Source organism: Pristiophorus japonicus, unplaced genomic scaffold (assembly GCF_044704955.1).
Source record: "Pristiophorus japonicus isolate sPriJap1 unplaced genomic scaffold, sPriJap1.hap1 HAP1_SCAFFOLD_401, whole genome shotgun sequence".
NCBI lineage: Eukaryota > Metazoa > Chordata > Chondrichthyes > Pristiophoridae > Pristiophorus > Pristiophorus japonicus.
Window position 1 is genome coordinate 190,843 of NW_027253882.1, and position 19,195 is coordinate 210,037.

Sequence of the window (19,195 nt, forward strand, 5' to 3'; positions counted from 1 at the left end):
CAGCACCTTCTCCCCAGTCTCGCTCCCTGCTCAGTCTCCCTCGCACAGCCAGTCCCTCGTGAGTTGGTCATTATCACACTTCTGTGTGTGGGAGCTTGCTGTGCGCAAATTGGCTGCCCCGTTTCCCACATTACAAGGTGACTACACTCCAAAAGTACTTCATTGTCTGTAAAGCGCTTTGAGACGTCCGGTTGTCATGAAAAGCGCTTTATAAATCCAAGTCTTCATTCAGTCGGGACTGAGCGCATGGTTTTGCCCCAGTCTGGTCTCCCTCAAAGTGATGCAACAATCCATTTACAAGACACAAGTCAGGAGTGTGATGGAACACTCTCCACTTGCCTGGATGAGTTGCAGCTCCAACAACACTCGAGAAGCTCGACACCATCCAGGACAAAGCAGGCCGTTTGATCGGCACGCTCCCCACCACCTTCAACACTCACTCCCTCCACCACCGGCGCACCGTGGCTGCAGTGTGCACCGTCTACAAGATGCACTGCGGCAACTCGCCAAGGCTTCTTCGGCAGCACCTCCCAAACCCGCAACCTCAACCCCCCCCCCCGCAGAAAGATAAGGGCAGCAGGCGCATGGGAACACCACCACCTCCATGCTCCCCTCCCAGTCGCACACCATCCTGACTTGGAAATGTATCGGCCGTTCCTTCATCGTTGCTGGGTCACAATCCTGGAACTCCCTCCCTAACAGCACTGTGGGAGCACCTTCACCACACGGACTGCAGCGGTTCAAGGCGGCGGCTCACCACCACCTTCTCCAGGTAATTAGGTACGGCCAATAAATGCTGTGCCTTGCCCACACGAATCAGCCGAGAATTATTTTGCGCTCACCCATATCCTTGTGACTCACGAGACAAGGGTGCAAGCCACTGAGCCGCAGCTGACACGAGAGCAAGAAGAAAGATGACATTTTGCACGCTCGCGGCCTTCCGCGAGAGGTGGGCACCGGAGGGACTGGAGTGCATCATCACGCCCGGCAACCAAATTTTAATTTGATTTTACGTTTTAAAGTTAATTTGTTTTAATTGCCGGTGCTTTTAGTGTCCCCTTCCCTTTTATAGGGGGCACTGGGGAAAAATAAGATGACATTTTGCTTATCTTTTGAAGACTGGGCCAATGAGGGAGGCAAAATGGAGCAACCAGAATCCCCCTGGGCTGCAGACAAGGACTTCTTTGTTGGGTCACAGCGCATGCGCCCAGCCAAGCCACCGGCACCCGGAGTGCGCGTGCGCCCAGCCAGCCCCCCCCCACCCCTGGTGCCGGGAGTGCGCATGCGCGAGGGGAGCGGCGCTATTTGTGGTGCGGAGGGCGAGGGCCGAACGGGACAAGATGGCGCTTGGCTTTCTTCCCTCCCTCTCTCCCCCGCCCCGCGTACACCGCCTCCTCTCCCCGGCCGCCGGCCAGTGCTCCGCGGCGTGCCCCGGGGAGACTGCACGGTGTCCTGGGGGGCAGGCGGGGCCCGCGGCCGCGTTCGGTGCCTGCGCTGTTTACCCGCTCCTTTACCTGCCGCCGCCCGCCGCCATCGCCAACCGTCCGCTCACCCGCACCGCGCAGGCGCGGGCCACACACGCACACACACACACACACACAGAGCGCAGCCACTGCGCCTGCGCGCTACATGGGCTGGGACATGATGGCACCGACAATGGCATTATACTCACATACATATACACTGTATATACCCTCATACATACATACACACTGTATATACCCTCATACATACATCTACACTGTATATACCCTCATACATACATATACACTGTATATACCCTCATACATACATATACACACTTATATACCCTCATACATACACACTGTATCTACCCTCATACATACATATACACTGTATATACCCTCATACATACATATACACTGTATATACCCTCATACATACATATACACACTTATATACCCTCATACATACACACTGTATCTACCCTCATACATACATATACACTGTATATACCCTCATACATACATATACACTGTATATACCCTCATACATACATATACACACTTATATACCCTCATACATACATACACACTGTATATACCCTCATACATACATACACACTGTATATACCCTCATACATACACACTTATATACCCTCAAAAAAACACACTGTATATTCCCTCATACATACATATACACTGTATATATCCTCATACATACACATACACACTTATATACCCTCATACATACACACTGTATATACCCTCATACATACACATACACACTTATATACCCTCATACATACACATACACTGTATATACCCTCATACATACATATACACTGTATATACCCTCATATATACACATACACACTTATATACCCTCATACATACACATACACTGTATATACCCTCATACATACACATACACACTTATATACCATCATACATACACATACACTGCATATACCCTCATACATACATATACACTGTATATACCCTCATACATACACATACACACTTATATACCCTCATACATACACATACACTGTATATACCCCCATACATACATACAACTGTATATACCCTCATACACATACACACTGTATATACCCTCATACATACACATACACTGTATATACCCTCATACATACAACTGTATATACCCTCATACATACACATACACTGTATATACCCTCATAAATACATACACACTGTATATACCCTCATACATACACTGTATATACCCTCATACATACACACTGTATATACCCTCATACATACATACAACTGTATATACCCTCATACATACACATACACTGTATATACCCCCATACATACATACAACTGTATATACCCTCATACATACATATACACTGTATATACCCTCATACATACACATACACTGTATATACCCTCATACATACATACACACTGTATATACCCTCATACATACATATACACTGTATATACCCTCATACATACACACTGTATATACCCTCATACATACACTGTATATACCCTCATACATACACATACACTGCATATACCTTCATACATACACTGAATATACCTTCATACATACACATACACTGCATATATCATCATCACCATCCCTCTCACAATGAAGGCTAACATTCCATTCGCCTTCCTGATTACATGCTGCACCTGCAAACTAACTTTTTGGGATTCATGCACAAGGACCCCCAGGTCCCTCTGCACCACAGCATGTTGTAATTTCTCCCCATTCAAATAATATTCCCTTTTACTGTTTTTTTTTCCAAGGTGGATGACCTCACATTTTCCGACATTGTATTCCATCTGCCAAACCTTAGCCCATTCGCTTAACCTATCCAAATCTCTTTGCAGCCTCTCTGTGTCCTCTACACAACCCGCTTTCCCACTAATCTTTGTGTCATCTGCAAATTTTGTTACACTACACTCTGTCCCCTCTTCCAGGTCATCTGTGTATATTGTAAACAGTTGTGGTCCTAGCACCGATCCCTGTGGCACACCACTAACCACCGATTTCCAACCCGAAAAGGACGCATTTATCCCGACTCTCTGCTTTCTGTTAGCCAGCCAATTCTCGATCCATGCTAATATATTTCCTCTGACTCCGTGTACCTTTATCTTCTGCAGTAACCTTTTGTGTGGCACCTTATCGAATGCCTTTTGGAAATCTAAATACACCACATCAATCGGTACACCTCTATCCACCATGCTCGTAATATCCTCAAAGAATTCCAATAAATTAGTTAAACATGATTTCCCCTTTATGAATCCATGTTGCGTCTGCTTGATTGCACTATTCCTATCCAGATGTCCCGCTATTTCTTCCTTAATGATAGTTTCAAGCATTTTCCCCACTACAGATGTTAAACTAACCGGCCTATAATTACCTGCCTTTTGTCTGCCCGCTTTTTTTAAACAGAGGCATTACATTAGCTGCTTTCCAAACCGCTGGTACCTCCCCAGAGTCCAGAGAATTTTGGTAGATTATAATGAATGCATCTGCTATAACTTCCGCCATCTCTTTTAATACCCTGGGATGCATTTCATCCGGACCAGGGGACTTGTCTACCTTGAGTCCCATTAGCCTATCCAGCACTACCCCACTAGTGAAAGTGATTATCTCAAGGTCCTCCCTTCCCACATTCCCGTGACCAGCAATTTATGGCATGGTTTTTGTGTCTTCCACTGTGAAGATCGAAGCAAAATAATTGTTTAAGGTCTCAGTCATTCTTTGCTGCCGTTTAAAATTTTCCCAATCTTCTAGTTTCCCACTAACCTTGGCCACCTTATATGCATTGGTTTTTAATTTGATACTCTCCCTTATTTCCTTGGTTATCCAGGGCTGGTTATCCCTTCTCTTACCACCCTTCTTTTTCACTGGAATATATTTTTGTTGACCACTATGAATGAGCTCCTTAAAAGTCCTCCACTGTTCCTCAATTGTGCCACCGTTTAGTCTGTGTTTTCAGTCTACTTTAGCCAACTCTGCCCTCATCCCACTGTAGTCCCCTTTGTTTAAGCATAGTACGCTCGTTTGAGACACTACTTCCTCACCCTCAATCTGTATTACAAATTCAACCATACTGTGATCACTCATTCCGAGAGGATCTTTTACTAGGAGATCGTTTATTATTCCTGTCTCATTACACAGGACCAGATCTAAGATAGCTTGCTCCTTTGTAGGTTCTGTAACATGCTGTTCGAAGAAACAATCCGTTTGCATTCTATGAATTCCTCCTCAAGGCTACCCCGTGCGATTTGATTTGACCAATCGATATGTAGGTTAAAATCCCTCATGATTACTGACGTTCCTTTTTCACATGCCTCCATTAGTCCCTTGATTATTGCCCGCCCCACCATGAAGTTATTATTTGGGGGCCTGTAAACTACGCCCACCAGTGACTTTTTCCCCTTACTATCTCTAATCTCCACCCACAATGACTCAACATATCCTCAAAGAATTCCAGTAAATTAGTTAAACATGATTTCCCCTTCATCCTCATATCCTCATACATATACATATAAACTCACTGTATATACCCTCATATATACATATAGACACACACTGTATATATCCTCATACATACACATGGACACACACACTGTATCTACCCTCATTCATACACATATACACACACTGTATTTATCCTCATACATACACATAGACACACACACTGTATATACCACCATACATACACGTAGACACACACACTGTATATATCCTCATGCATACACATATACACTGTATATATCCTCATACATACACATACACACACTGTATATACCATCATACATGCACATACACACACTGCATATACCCTCATACATTCACATATACACACTGTATATATCCTCATACATACACATATACACTGTATATACCCTCACACATGCACATACACACACTGTATATACACTCATACATACACATATACACACTGTATATGTCCTCATACATACACATGTACACACTGTATATACCCGCATACATACACATATACACTGTATATATCCTCATACATACACATATACACATATATATCCTCATACATACACATATACACACTGTATATATCCTCACACATACACAGACACACACACTGTATATACCATCATACATGCACATACACACACTGCATATACCCTCATACATACACATATACACATTGTATATATCCTCATACATACACATATACACTGTATATACCCTCACACATGCACATACACACACTGTATATACCCTCATACATACACATATACACACTGTATATGTCCTCATACATACACATATATACACTGTATATACCCGCATACATACACATATACACTGTATATATCCTCATACATACACATATACACATATATATCCTCATACATACACATAGTGTATCTAAGGTTAAGGCATGGCAGGAGAGCTCGGCCATGTGATATGCTCCTCCTGTACCATGTGGGAACTCGGGGACACTTCCGGTGTCCCTGGGCGCTACATGTGTGGAAAGTGTATCCGCCTTGAGCTCTTGACGGTCCGCGTTGCGGAATTGGAGCTGAGGGTGGATTCACTCTGGAGCATCCACGATGCTGAGAATGACGTGAGTATCACGTGTAGTGAGTTGGTCTTACCGCAGGAGAAGGGTCCACAGCCAGATAGGGAATGGAAGACCAGCAGGAAGAGCAGTGCAAGAAAGATAGTGCAGGGGTCCCCTGTGGTCATCCCCCTGCAAAACAGATACACTGCTTTGAGTACTGTTGAGGGGGATGACTCATCAGGGGAGGGCAGCAGCAGCCAAGTTCATGGCACCGTGGCTGGCTCTGTTGCACAGGAGGGCAGAAAAAGAGTGGGAGCGCGATAGTGATAGGGGATTCGATGGTGAGGGGAATAGATAGGCGTTTCTGTGGACACAACCGAGACTCCAGGATGGTATGTTGCCTCCCTGGTGCAAGGGTCAAGGATGTCTCGGAGCGGGTGCAGGACATTCTGAAATGGGAGGGAGAACAGCCAGTTGTCGTGGTGCACATTGGTACCAACGACATCGGTAAAAAAAGGGATGAGGTCCTACGAAAAGAATTTAAGGAGCTAGGAGCTAAATTAAAAAGTAGGACCTCAAAAGTAGTAATCTCGAGATTGCTACCAGTGCCACGTGCTAGTCAGAGTAGGAATCGCAGGATAGCGCAGATGAATACATGGCTTGAGCAGTGGTGCAGCAGGGAGGGATTCAAATTCTTGGGGCATTGGAACCGGTTCTGGGGGAGGTGGGACCAGTACAAACCGGACGGTCTGCACCTGGGCAGGACTGGAACCAATGTCCTAGGGGGAGTGTTTGCTAGTGCTGTTGGGGAGGAGTTAAACTAATATTGCAGGGGGATGGGAACCTATGCAGGGAGACAGAGGGAGACAAAAATGAGGCAAAAGCAAAAGACAGAAAGGAGATGAGGAAAAGTGGAGGGCAGAGAAACCCAAGGCAAAGAACAAAAAGGGCCACTGTACAGCAAAATTCTAGAAGGACAAAGGGTGTTAAAAAAGCAAGCCTGAAGGCTTTGTGTCTTAATGCAAGGAGTATCCGCAATAAGGTGGATGAATTAACTGTGCAAATAGATGTTAACAAATATGATGTGATTGGGATTACAGAGACGTGGCTCCAGGATGATCAGGGCTGGGAACTCAACATCCAGGGGTATTCAACATTCAGGAAGGATAGAATAAAAGGAAAAGGAGGTGGGGTAGCATTGCTGGTTAAAGAGGAGATTAATGCAATAGTTAGGAAAGACATTAGCTTGGATGATGTGGAATCTATATGGGTAGAGCTGCAGAACACTAAAGGGCAAAAATCGTTAGTGGGAGTTGTGTACAGACCTCCAAACAGTAGTAGTGATGTTGGGGAGGGCATCAAACAGGAAATTAGGAGTGCATGCAATAAAGGTGCAGCAGTTATAATGGGTGACTTTAATATGCACATTGATTGGGCTAGCCAAACTGGAAGCAATACGGTGGAGGAGGATTTCTTGGAGTGCATAAGGGATGGTTTTCTAGACCAATATGTCGAGGAACCAACTAGGGGGGAGGCCATCTTAGACTGGGTGTTGTGTAATGAGAGAGGATTAATTAGCAATCTCATTGTGCGAGGCCCCTTGGGGAAGAGTGACCATAATATGGTGGAATTCTGCATTAGGATGGAGAATGAAATAGTTAATTCAGAGACCATGGTCCAGAACTTAAAGAAGGGTAACTTTGAAGGTATGAGGCATGAATTGGCTAAGATAGATTGGCTCATGATACTTAAGGGGTTGACTGTGGATGGGCAATGGCAGACATTTAGAGACCGCATGGATGAATTACAACAATTGTACATTCCTGTCTGGCGTAAAAATAAAAAAGGGAAGGTGGCTCAACCGTGGCTATCTAGGGAAATCAGGGATAGTATTAAAGCCAAGGAAATGGCATACACATTGGCCAGAAATAGCAGCGAACCTGGGGACTGGGAGAAATTTAGAACTCAGCAGAGAAGGACAAAGGGTTTGATTAGGGCAGGGAAAATGGAGTACGAGAAGAAGCTTGCAGGGAACATTAAGGCAGATTGCAAAAGTTTCTATAGGTATGTAAAGAGAAAAAGGTTAGTAAAGACAAACGTAGGTCCCCTGCAGTCAGAATCAGGGGAAGTCATAACGGGGAACAAAGAAATGGCAGACCAATTGAACAAGTACTTTGGTTCAGTATTCACTAAGGAGGACACAAACAACCTTCCGGATATAAAAGTGGTCAGAGGGTCTAGTAAGGAGGAGGAATTGAGGGAAATCTTTATTAGTCGGGAAATTGTGTTGGGGAAATTGATGGGATTGAAGGCCGATAAATCCCCAGGGCCTGATGGACTGCATCCCAGAGTACTTAAGGAGGTGGCCTTGGAAATAGCGGATGCATTGACAGTCATTTTCCAACATTCCATTGACTCTGGATCAGTTCCTATCGAGTGGAGGGTAGCCAATGTAACCCCACTTTTTAAAAAAGGAGGGAGAGAGAAAGCAGGGAATTATAGACCGGTCAGCCTGACCTCAGTAGTGGGTAAAATGATGGAATCAATTATTAAGGATGTCATAGCAGCACATTTGGAAAATGGTGACATGATAGGTCCAAGTCAGCATGGATTTGTGAAAGGGAGATCATGCTTGACAAATCTTCTGGAATTTTTTGAGGATGTTTCCAATAAAGTGGACAAAGGAGTACCAGTTGATGTGGTATATTTGGACTTTCAGAAAGCTTTCGACAAGGTCCCACACAGGAGATTAATGTGCAAAGTTAAAGCACATGGGATTGGGGGTAGTGTGCTGACGTGGATTGAGAACTGGTTGTCAGACAGGAAGCAAAGAGTAGGAGTAAATGGGTACTTTTCGGAATGGCAGGCAGTGACTAGTGGGGTACCGCAGGGTTCTGTGCTGGGGCCCCAGCTGTTTACATTGTACATTAATGATTTAGACGAGGGGATTAAATGTAGTATCTCCAAATTTGCGGATGACACTAAGTTGGGTGGCAGTGTGAGCTGCGAGGAGGATGCTATGAGGCTACAGAGTGACTTGGATAGGTTAGGTGAGTGGGCAAATGCGTGGCAGATGAAGTATAATGTGGATAAATGTGAGGTTATCCACTTTGGTGGTAAAAACAGAGAGACAGACTATTATCTGAATGGTGACAGATTAGGAAAAGGGAAGGTGCAATGAGACCTGGGTGTCATGGTACATCAGTCATTGAAGGTTGGCATGCAGGTACAGCAGGCGGTTAAGAAAGCAAATGGCATGTTGGCCTTCATAGCGAGGGGATTTGAGTACAGGGGCAGGGATGTGTTGCTACAGTTGTACAGGGCCTTGGTGAGGCCACACCTGGAGTATTGTGTACAGTTTTGGTCTCCTAACCTGAGGAAGGACATTCTTGCTATTGAGGGAGTGCAGCGAAGGTTCACCAGACTGATTCCCGGGATGGCGGGACTGACCTATCAAGAAAGACTGGATCAACTGGGCTTGTATTCACTGGAGTTCAGAAGAGTGAGAGGGGACCTCATAGAAACGTTTAAAATTCTGACGGGTTTGGACAGGTTGGATGCAGGAAGAATGTTCCCAATGTTGGGGAAGTCCAGAACCAGGGGTCACAGTCTAAGGATAAGGGGTAAGCCATTTAGGACCGAGATAAGGAGAAACTTCTTCACCCAGAGAGTGGTGAACCTGTGGAATTCTCTACCACAGGAAGTAGTTGAGGCCAATTCACTAAATATATTCAAAAGGGAGTCAGATGAAGTCCTTACAACTCGGGGGATCAAGGGGTATGGCGTGAAAGCAGGAAGGGGGTACTGAAGTTTCATGTTCAGCCATGAACTCATTGAATGGCGGTGCAGGCTAGAAGGGCTGAATAGCCTGCTCCTGCACCTATTTTCTATGTTTCTATGTTTCTATACCCTCTCACATACATATAGACACACACTGTATTTACCACCATACATACACAGACATACACACTGTATATAACCTCATACATACACATAGAAGCACTATATACCCTCATACAGACACACACATTGTATATATCCTCATACTTACACATAGACACTGTGTATACCCTCACACACACATAGACACACTGTATATATCCTCATACATACACACACACAGTATATACCACCATACATACACGTAGACACAAACATTGTATATATCCTCATACATACACATAGACACACACACTGTATATACCCTTATACATACATATAGACACACACTGTATTTAGCACCATACATACACAGACATACACACTGTATATAACCTCATACATACACATAGAAACACTATATACCCTCATACAGACACACACATTGTATATATCCTCATTCATACACAGAGACACAGGCATTGTATATACCCTCATACTTACACATAGACACTGTGTATACCCTCACACACACATAGACACACTGTATATATCCTCATACATACACAAATACATACTGTATATATCCTCATACATACACATACACTCACACTGTATATATCCTCACACATACACATAGACACACACACTATATACCCTCATACATACACATAGACACACACGCACTGTATATACCCTCATACATACACATAGACAGACACACTGTATATATCCTCATACATACACATATACACACTGTATATATCGTCATGCATACACATACACACATTGTACATACCCTCAAACATGCACATGCACACACTGTATATACCCTCATACAAACACATATACACACTGTATATATCCTCATACATACACATATACACACTGTATATACCCGCATACATACACATATATACTGTATGTACCCTCATACATACACATACACACACTGTATATACCTTCATACATACACATACACACTGAATATACCCTCATACACACACACAGTATATATACGCATACATACACATATACACTGTATATATCCTCATACATACACATATACACACATATATACTCATACATACACATATACACACTGTATATATCCTCACACATACACATACACACGCACTATATATACCCTCATACATACACACACTGTATATATCCTCATACATACATATAGACACACACACTGTATATATCCTCATACATACATATAGACACACACACAGTATATACCACCATACATACACGTAGACACAAACACTGTATATATCCTCACACATACACAGACACACACACTGTATATACCCTCCTACATACACATATACACACACTGTATATATCCTCATACATACACATAGACACACACACTGTATATACCCTTATACATACATATAGACACACACTGTATTTAGCACCATACATACACAGACATACATACTGTATATAACCTCATACATACACATAGAAACACTATATACCCTCATACAGACACACACATTGTATATATCCTCATACATACACATAGACACACACATTGTATATACCCTCATACTTACACATAGACACTGTGTATACCCTCACACACACATAGACACACTGTATATACGCTCATACACATACATACACACCCTGTATATACCCTCATACATACACAAATACATACTGTATATTATCCTCATACATAGACATACACTCACACTGTATATATCCTCACACATACACATAGACACACACACTAGAGACCCTCATACATACACATATACACACTGTATATATCCTCATACATACACAAATACACACTGTATATATCCTCATACATACACATACACTCACACTGTATATATCCTCACACATACACATAGACACACACTATATACCCTCATACATACACATACACACACTGTATATACCCTCATACACACACATATACACACTCACTGTATATGGCCTCATACATACAGACACACACACTATATACCCTCATACATACACATAGACACACACACTCACACTGTATATACCCTCATACATACACATAGACAGACACACTGTATGTACCCTCATACATACACATATACACACTGTATATACCCTCATACATACACATACTCACTGTATAAATCCTCATACATATACCTACACACTGTATATACCCTCATACATACAAATACACACTGTATATACCCTCATACCGACACATACACACACTGTATATACCCTCATACATATACATACACACTGAATATACCCTCATACATACACATACACACACTGTATATACACTCATACATATATACATTGTATATACCCTCATACATACAAATACACACTGTATATACCCTCATACACACACGCATTGTATATACCCTCATACATACACATACACACTGCATATACACTCATACATACACACACACTGTATACACCTTCATACATACACATAGACACACACACACTGTATATACCCTCATACATACACATAGACAGACACACTGTATATACCCTCATACATACACATGTACACACTGTATATATCCTCATGCATACTCGTACACACACTGTATATACCCTCATACATGCGCATACACACACTGTATATACCCTCATACAAACACATATACACACTGTATATATTCTCATACCTACACATATACACACTGTATATACCCGCATACATACACATATACACTGTATATAGCCTCATACATACACACTGTATATATCCTCATACATACACATACACACTGCATATACCCTCATACATACACATACACACTGTATATACCCTCATACATACACATACACACTGTATATACCCTCAAACATACACATACACACACTGCATATATACTCATACATACACATATACACTGAATATACCCTCATACAAACACACACACACACTGTATATACACTCATACATACACATACACACACTCTATATACCCTCATACATACACATATACACTGTATATACTCTCATACACACACACATTGTATATACCCTCATACATACAAATACACACTGTATATACACTCATACATACACATACACACACTCTATATACCCTCATACATAAACATAGACACACACACTATATACCCTCATACATACACATACACACTGTATACACCCTCATACATTCACATATACAATGTATACACACTCATACATACACACACACTGCATATACCCTCATACATTCACATACACACTGTATATCCCCTCATACATACACACACACACTGTATGTACCCTCATACATACACATACACTGTATATATCCTCATACATACACATACACTGTATCTACCCTCATACATACACATACCCTCATACATACACATAGACACACGCACACTGTATATACCCTCATACATACACATACAGACACACTGTATATATCCTCATACATACACATACACTGTATCTACCCTCATACATACACATACCCTCATACATACACATAGACACACGCACACTGTATATACCCTCATACATACACATATACACACTGTATATATCCTCATACATACACAAATTGTACATACCCTTATACATGCACACACACACACTGTATATACCCTCATACAAACACATATACACACTGTATATATCCTCATACATACACATATACACACTGTATATACCCGCATACATACACATATACACTGTATATACCCTCATACATACACATACTCACTGTATATATCCTCATACATACACACACACACTATATATACCCTCATACATACACACACACTGTATATACCCTCATACATATACCTACTCACTGTATATACCCTCATACATACAAATACGCACTGTATATACCCTCATACATACACATACACACTGAATATACCCTCATACATACACATAGACACACTTTATATACACTCATACATATATACACTGTATATACCTTCATACATACACATATACACTGTAAATACCCTCATACACACACACATTGTATATACCCTCATACATACAAATACACACTGTATATACACTCATACATACACATACACACACTGTATATACCCTCATACATAAACATAGACACACATACTATATACCCTCATACATACACATACACACTGTATATACACTCTTACATACACACACATGTATACACTCTCATACATTCACATATACAATGTATACACACTCATACATACACATATACTGTATCTACCCTCATACATACACATATACATAAGAACATAAGAATTAGGAACAGGAGTAGGCCATCTAGCCCTTCGCGCCTGCTCCGCCATTCAACAAGATCATGGCTGATCTGGCCGTGGACTCAGCTCCACTTACCCACCCGCTCCCCGTAACCCTTAATTCCCTTATTGGTTAAAAATCTATCTATCTGTGACTTCAATACATTCAATGAGCTAGCCTCAACTGCTTCCTTGGGCAGAGAATGCCACAGATTCACAACCCTCTGGGAGAAGAAATTCCTTCTCAACTCGGTTTTAAATTGGCTCCCCCGTATTTTGAGGCTAAGCCCCCTAGTTCTAGTCTCCCTGACCAGTGGAAACAACCTCTCTGCCTCGATCTTGTCTATCCCTTTCATATTTTAAATGTTTCTATAAGATCACCCCTCATCCTTCTGAACTCCGAGTAAAGACCCAGTCTGCTCAATCTATCATCATAAGGTAACCCTCTCATCTCCGGAATCAGCCTGGTGAATCGTCTCTGTACCCTCTCCAAAGTTAGTATATCCTTCCTTAAGTAAGGTGACCAAAACTGCACGCAGTACTCCAGGTGCGGCCTCACCAATACCCTGTACAGTTGCAGCAGGACCTCCCTGCTTTTGTACTCCATCCCTCTCGCAATGAAGGCCAACATTCCATTCGCCTTCCTGATTACCTGCTGCACCTGCAAACTAACTTTTTGGGAAACATTTAAGGTTCCCTGATGGTCTAGTGGTAAGGATTTGGCGCTCTCACCGCCGTGGCCCGGGTTCAATTCCCGGTCAGGGAAATTGTACTATTAATTCAAAAAACTTTAAAGTCAGTTCCTCGTTAGTATAGTGGTGATTAACCCCGCCTGTCACGCGGGAGACCGTGGTTCAATTCCCCGACGGGGAGGTCGTTGTTACTCAAAAGAGTTTCATGCACAAGGACCCCCAGGTCCCTCTGCACCGCAGCATGTTGTTATTTCTCCCCATTCAAATAATATTCCCTTTTACCAAGGTGGATGACCACACATTTTCCGACATTGTATTCCATATGTCAAACCTTAGCCCATTCGCTTAACCTATATAAATCTCTTTGCAGCCTCTCTGTGTCCTCTACACAACCCGCTTTCCCACTAATCTTTGTGTCATCTGCAAATTTTGTTACACTACTCTCTGTCCCCTCTTCCAGATCATCTATGTATATTGTAAACAGTTGTGGTCCCAGCACCGATCCCTGTGGCACACCACTAACCACCGATTGCCAACCCGAAAAGGACCCATTTATCCTGACTCTCTGCTTTCTGTTAGCCAGCCAATTCTCGATCCATGCTAATACATTTCCTCTGACTCCGTGTACCTTTATCTTCTGCAGTAACCTTTTGTGTGGCACCTTATCGAATGCCTTTTGGAAATCTAAATACACCACATCCATCGGTACACCTCTGTCCACCATGCTCGTTATATCCTCAAAGAATTCGAGTAAATTAGTTAAACATGATTTCCCCTTCATGAATCCATGTTGCGTCTGCTTAATTGCACTATTCCTATCCAGATGTCCCGCTATTTCTTCCTTAATGATAGCTTCAAGCATTTTCCCCACTACAGATGTTAAACTAACCGGCCTATAGTTACCTGCCCGCTTTTTTAAACAGAGGCGTTACATTAGCTGCTTTCCAAACCGCTGGTACCTCCCCAGAGTCCAGAGAATTTTGGTAGATTATAACGAATGCATCTGCTATAACTTCCGCCATCTCTTTTAATACCCTGGGATGCATTTCATCCGGACCAGGGGACTTGTCTACCTTGAGTCCCATTAGCCTATCCAGCACTACCCCACTAGTGAAAGTGATTATCTCAAGGTCCTCCTTTCCCACATTCCCGTGACCAGCAATTTATGGCATGGTTTTTGTGTCTTCCACTGTGAAGATCGAAGCAAAATAATTGTTTAAGGTCTCAGTCATTCTTTGCTGTCATTTAAAATTTTCCCAATCTTCTAGTTTCCCACTAACCTTGGCCACCTTATATGCATTGGTTTTTAATTTGATACTCTCCCTTATTTCCTTGGTTATCCAAGGCTGGTTATCCCTTCTCTTACCACCCTTCTTTTTCACTGGAATATATTTTTGTTGACCACTATGAATGAGCTCCTTAAAAGTCCTCCACTGTTCCTCAATTGTGCCACCGTTTAGTCTGTGTTTTCAGTCTACTTTAGCCAACTCTGCCCTCATCCCACTGTAGTCCCCTTTGTTTAAGCATAGTACGCGCGTTTGAGACACTACTTCCTCACCCTCAATCTGTATTACAAATTCAACCATACTGTGATCACTCATTCCGAGAGGATCTTTTACTAGGAGATCGTTTATTATTCCTGTCTCATTACACAGGACCAGATCTAAGATAGCTTGCTCCTTTGTAGGTTCTGTAACATGCTGTTCGAAGAAACAATCCGTTTGCATTCTATGAATTCCTCCTCAAGGCTACCCCATGTGATTTGATTTGACCAATCGATATGTAGGTTAAAATCCCCCATGATTACTGCCGTTCCTTTTTCACATGCCTCCATTATTCCCTTGATTATTGCCCGCCCCACCATGAAGTTATTATTTGGGGGCCTATAAACTTCGCCCACCAGTGACTTTTTCCCCTTACTATCTCTAATCTCCACCCACAATGATTCAACATATCCTCAAAGCATTCCAGTAAATTAGTTAAACATGATTTCCCCTTCATCGTCATATCCTCATACATACACATATAAACTCACTGTATATACCCTCATATATACATATAGACACACACTGTATATATCCTCATACATACACATGGACACACACACACTGTATCTACCCTCATTCATACACAGACACACACACTGTATCTACCCTCATTCATACACATATACACACACTGTATTTATCCTCATACATACACATAGACACACACACTGTATATACCCTCATACATACATATAGACACACACACTGTATATACCACCATACATACACGTAGACACACACACTGTATATATCCTCATACATACACATATACACTGTATATATCCTCATACATACACATATACACACTGTATATACCCGCATACATACACATATACACTGTATATATCCTCATACATACACATATACACATATATATCCTCATACATACACATATACACACTGTATATATCCTCACACATACACATAGACACACACACTGTATATACCCTCTTACATACATATAGACACACACTGTATTTACCACCATACATACACAGACATACACACTGTATATAACCTCATACATACACATAGAAACACTATATACCCTCATACAGACACACACATTGTATATATCCTCATACTTACACATAGACACTGTGTATACCCTCACACACACATAGACACACTGTATATATCCTCATACATACACATATACACACTGTATATATCCTCATACATACACATATACACACTGTATATATCCTCATACATACACAAATACATACTGTATATATCCTCATACATACACATACACTCAAACTGTATACATCCTCACACATACACATAGACACAAACACTATATACCCTCATACATACACATAGACACACACACACACTGTATATACCCTCATACATACACATAGACAGACACACTGTATATATACTCATACATACACATATACACACTGTATATATCGTCATGCATACAGATACACACATTGTACATACCCTCAAACATGCACATACACACACTGTATATACCCTCATACAAACACATATACACACTGTATATATCCTCATACATACACATATACACACTGTATATACCCGCATACATACACATATATACTGTATGTACCCTCATACATGCACATTCACACTGTATATACCTTCATACAAACACATATACACACTGTATATATCCTCATACATACACATATACACACTGTATATACCCGCATACATACACATACACACTGAATATACCCTCATACACACACACACTGTATATATACGCATACATACACATATACACTGTATATATCCTCATACATACACATATACACATATATATACTCATACATACACATATACACACTGTATATATCCTCACACATACACAGACACACACACTGTATATACCCTCATACATACACATATACACTGTATATACCCTCATACATACACATACTCACTGTATATATCCTCATACATACCTAGACACACACACTGTAGATACCCTCATACACACACATACATACTGTATATACCCTCATATATACACATACACACTATATATACCGTCATACATACACACTGTATATACTCTCATTCATACACACTGTATATACCCTCATACACACACATACACACTGTATATACCCTCATACAAACACATAGATACAAACACTGTGTATATCCTCATATATACACATATACACACACACTGTATATACACTCTTACATACACATACACACACTGTATATACCCTCATACATACACATATACACTGTATATACCCTCATACACACACACATTGTATATACCCTCATACATACAAATACACACTGTATATACACTCATACATACACATAGACACACTCTATATACCCTCATACATAAACATAGACACACACACTATAAACCTCATACATACACATACACACTGTATACACACTCATACATTCACATACACACACTGTATATACACTCATACATACACATACACACACTATATATACCCTCATACATTCTCATACACACTGTATATACCCTCATACAGACATATAGACACACACACTGTATATACCCTCATACATACACATACGCACACTGTATATACCCTCATACATACATATATACACTGTATATACCCTCATACATAAACATACTCACTGTATATATCCTCATACATACATAGACACACACACTGTAGATACCCTCATACACACACATACATACTGTATATACCCTCATATATACACATACACACTATATATACCGTCATACATACATACTGTATATACTCTCATTCATACACACTGTATATACCCTCATACATACACAGACACGCTGTATATACCCTCATACAAACACATAG

At 41.4% G+C, this 19,195-nt stretch overlaps 1 protein-coding gene and 1 non-coding gene across 2 annotated transcripts in view; one reads left to right on the forward strand and one right to left on the reverse strand.

Annotated features, from left to right (window-relative positions):
- Positions 1–1,564, reverse strand: part of LOC139250611 (zinc finger protein 585A-like) — a 100,039-nt gene extending 98,475 nt beyond the window's left edge. The window contains exon 1 of the mRNA XM_070873010.1: positions 1,515–1,564. The gene's annotated coding sequence lies outside the window, so the exon portion shown is untranslated. The remainder of the gene's footprint in view (positions 1–1,514) is intronic.
- Positions 1,565–14,825: 13,261 nt separating this feature from the next.
- trnae-cuc (transfer RNA glutamic acid (anticodon CUC)) lies at positions 14,826–14,897 on the forward strand. The gene has a single exon. It is a non-coding gene; the product is annotated as a tRNA-Glu (tRNA).
- The last annotated feature ends 4,298 nt before the right edge of the window (positions 14,898–19,195 follow it).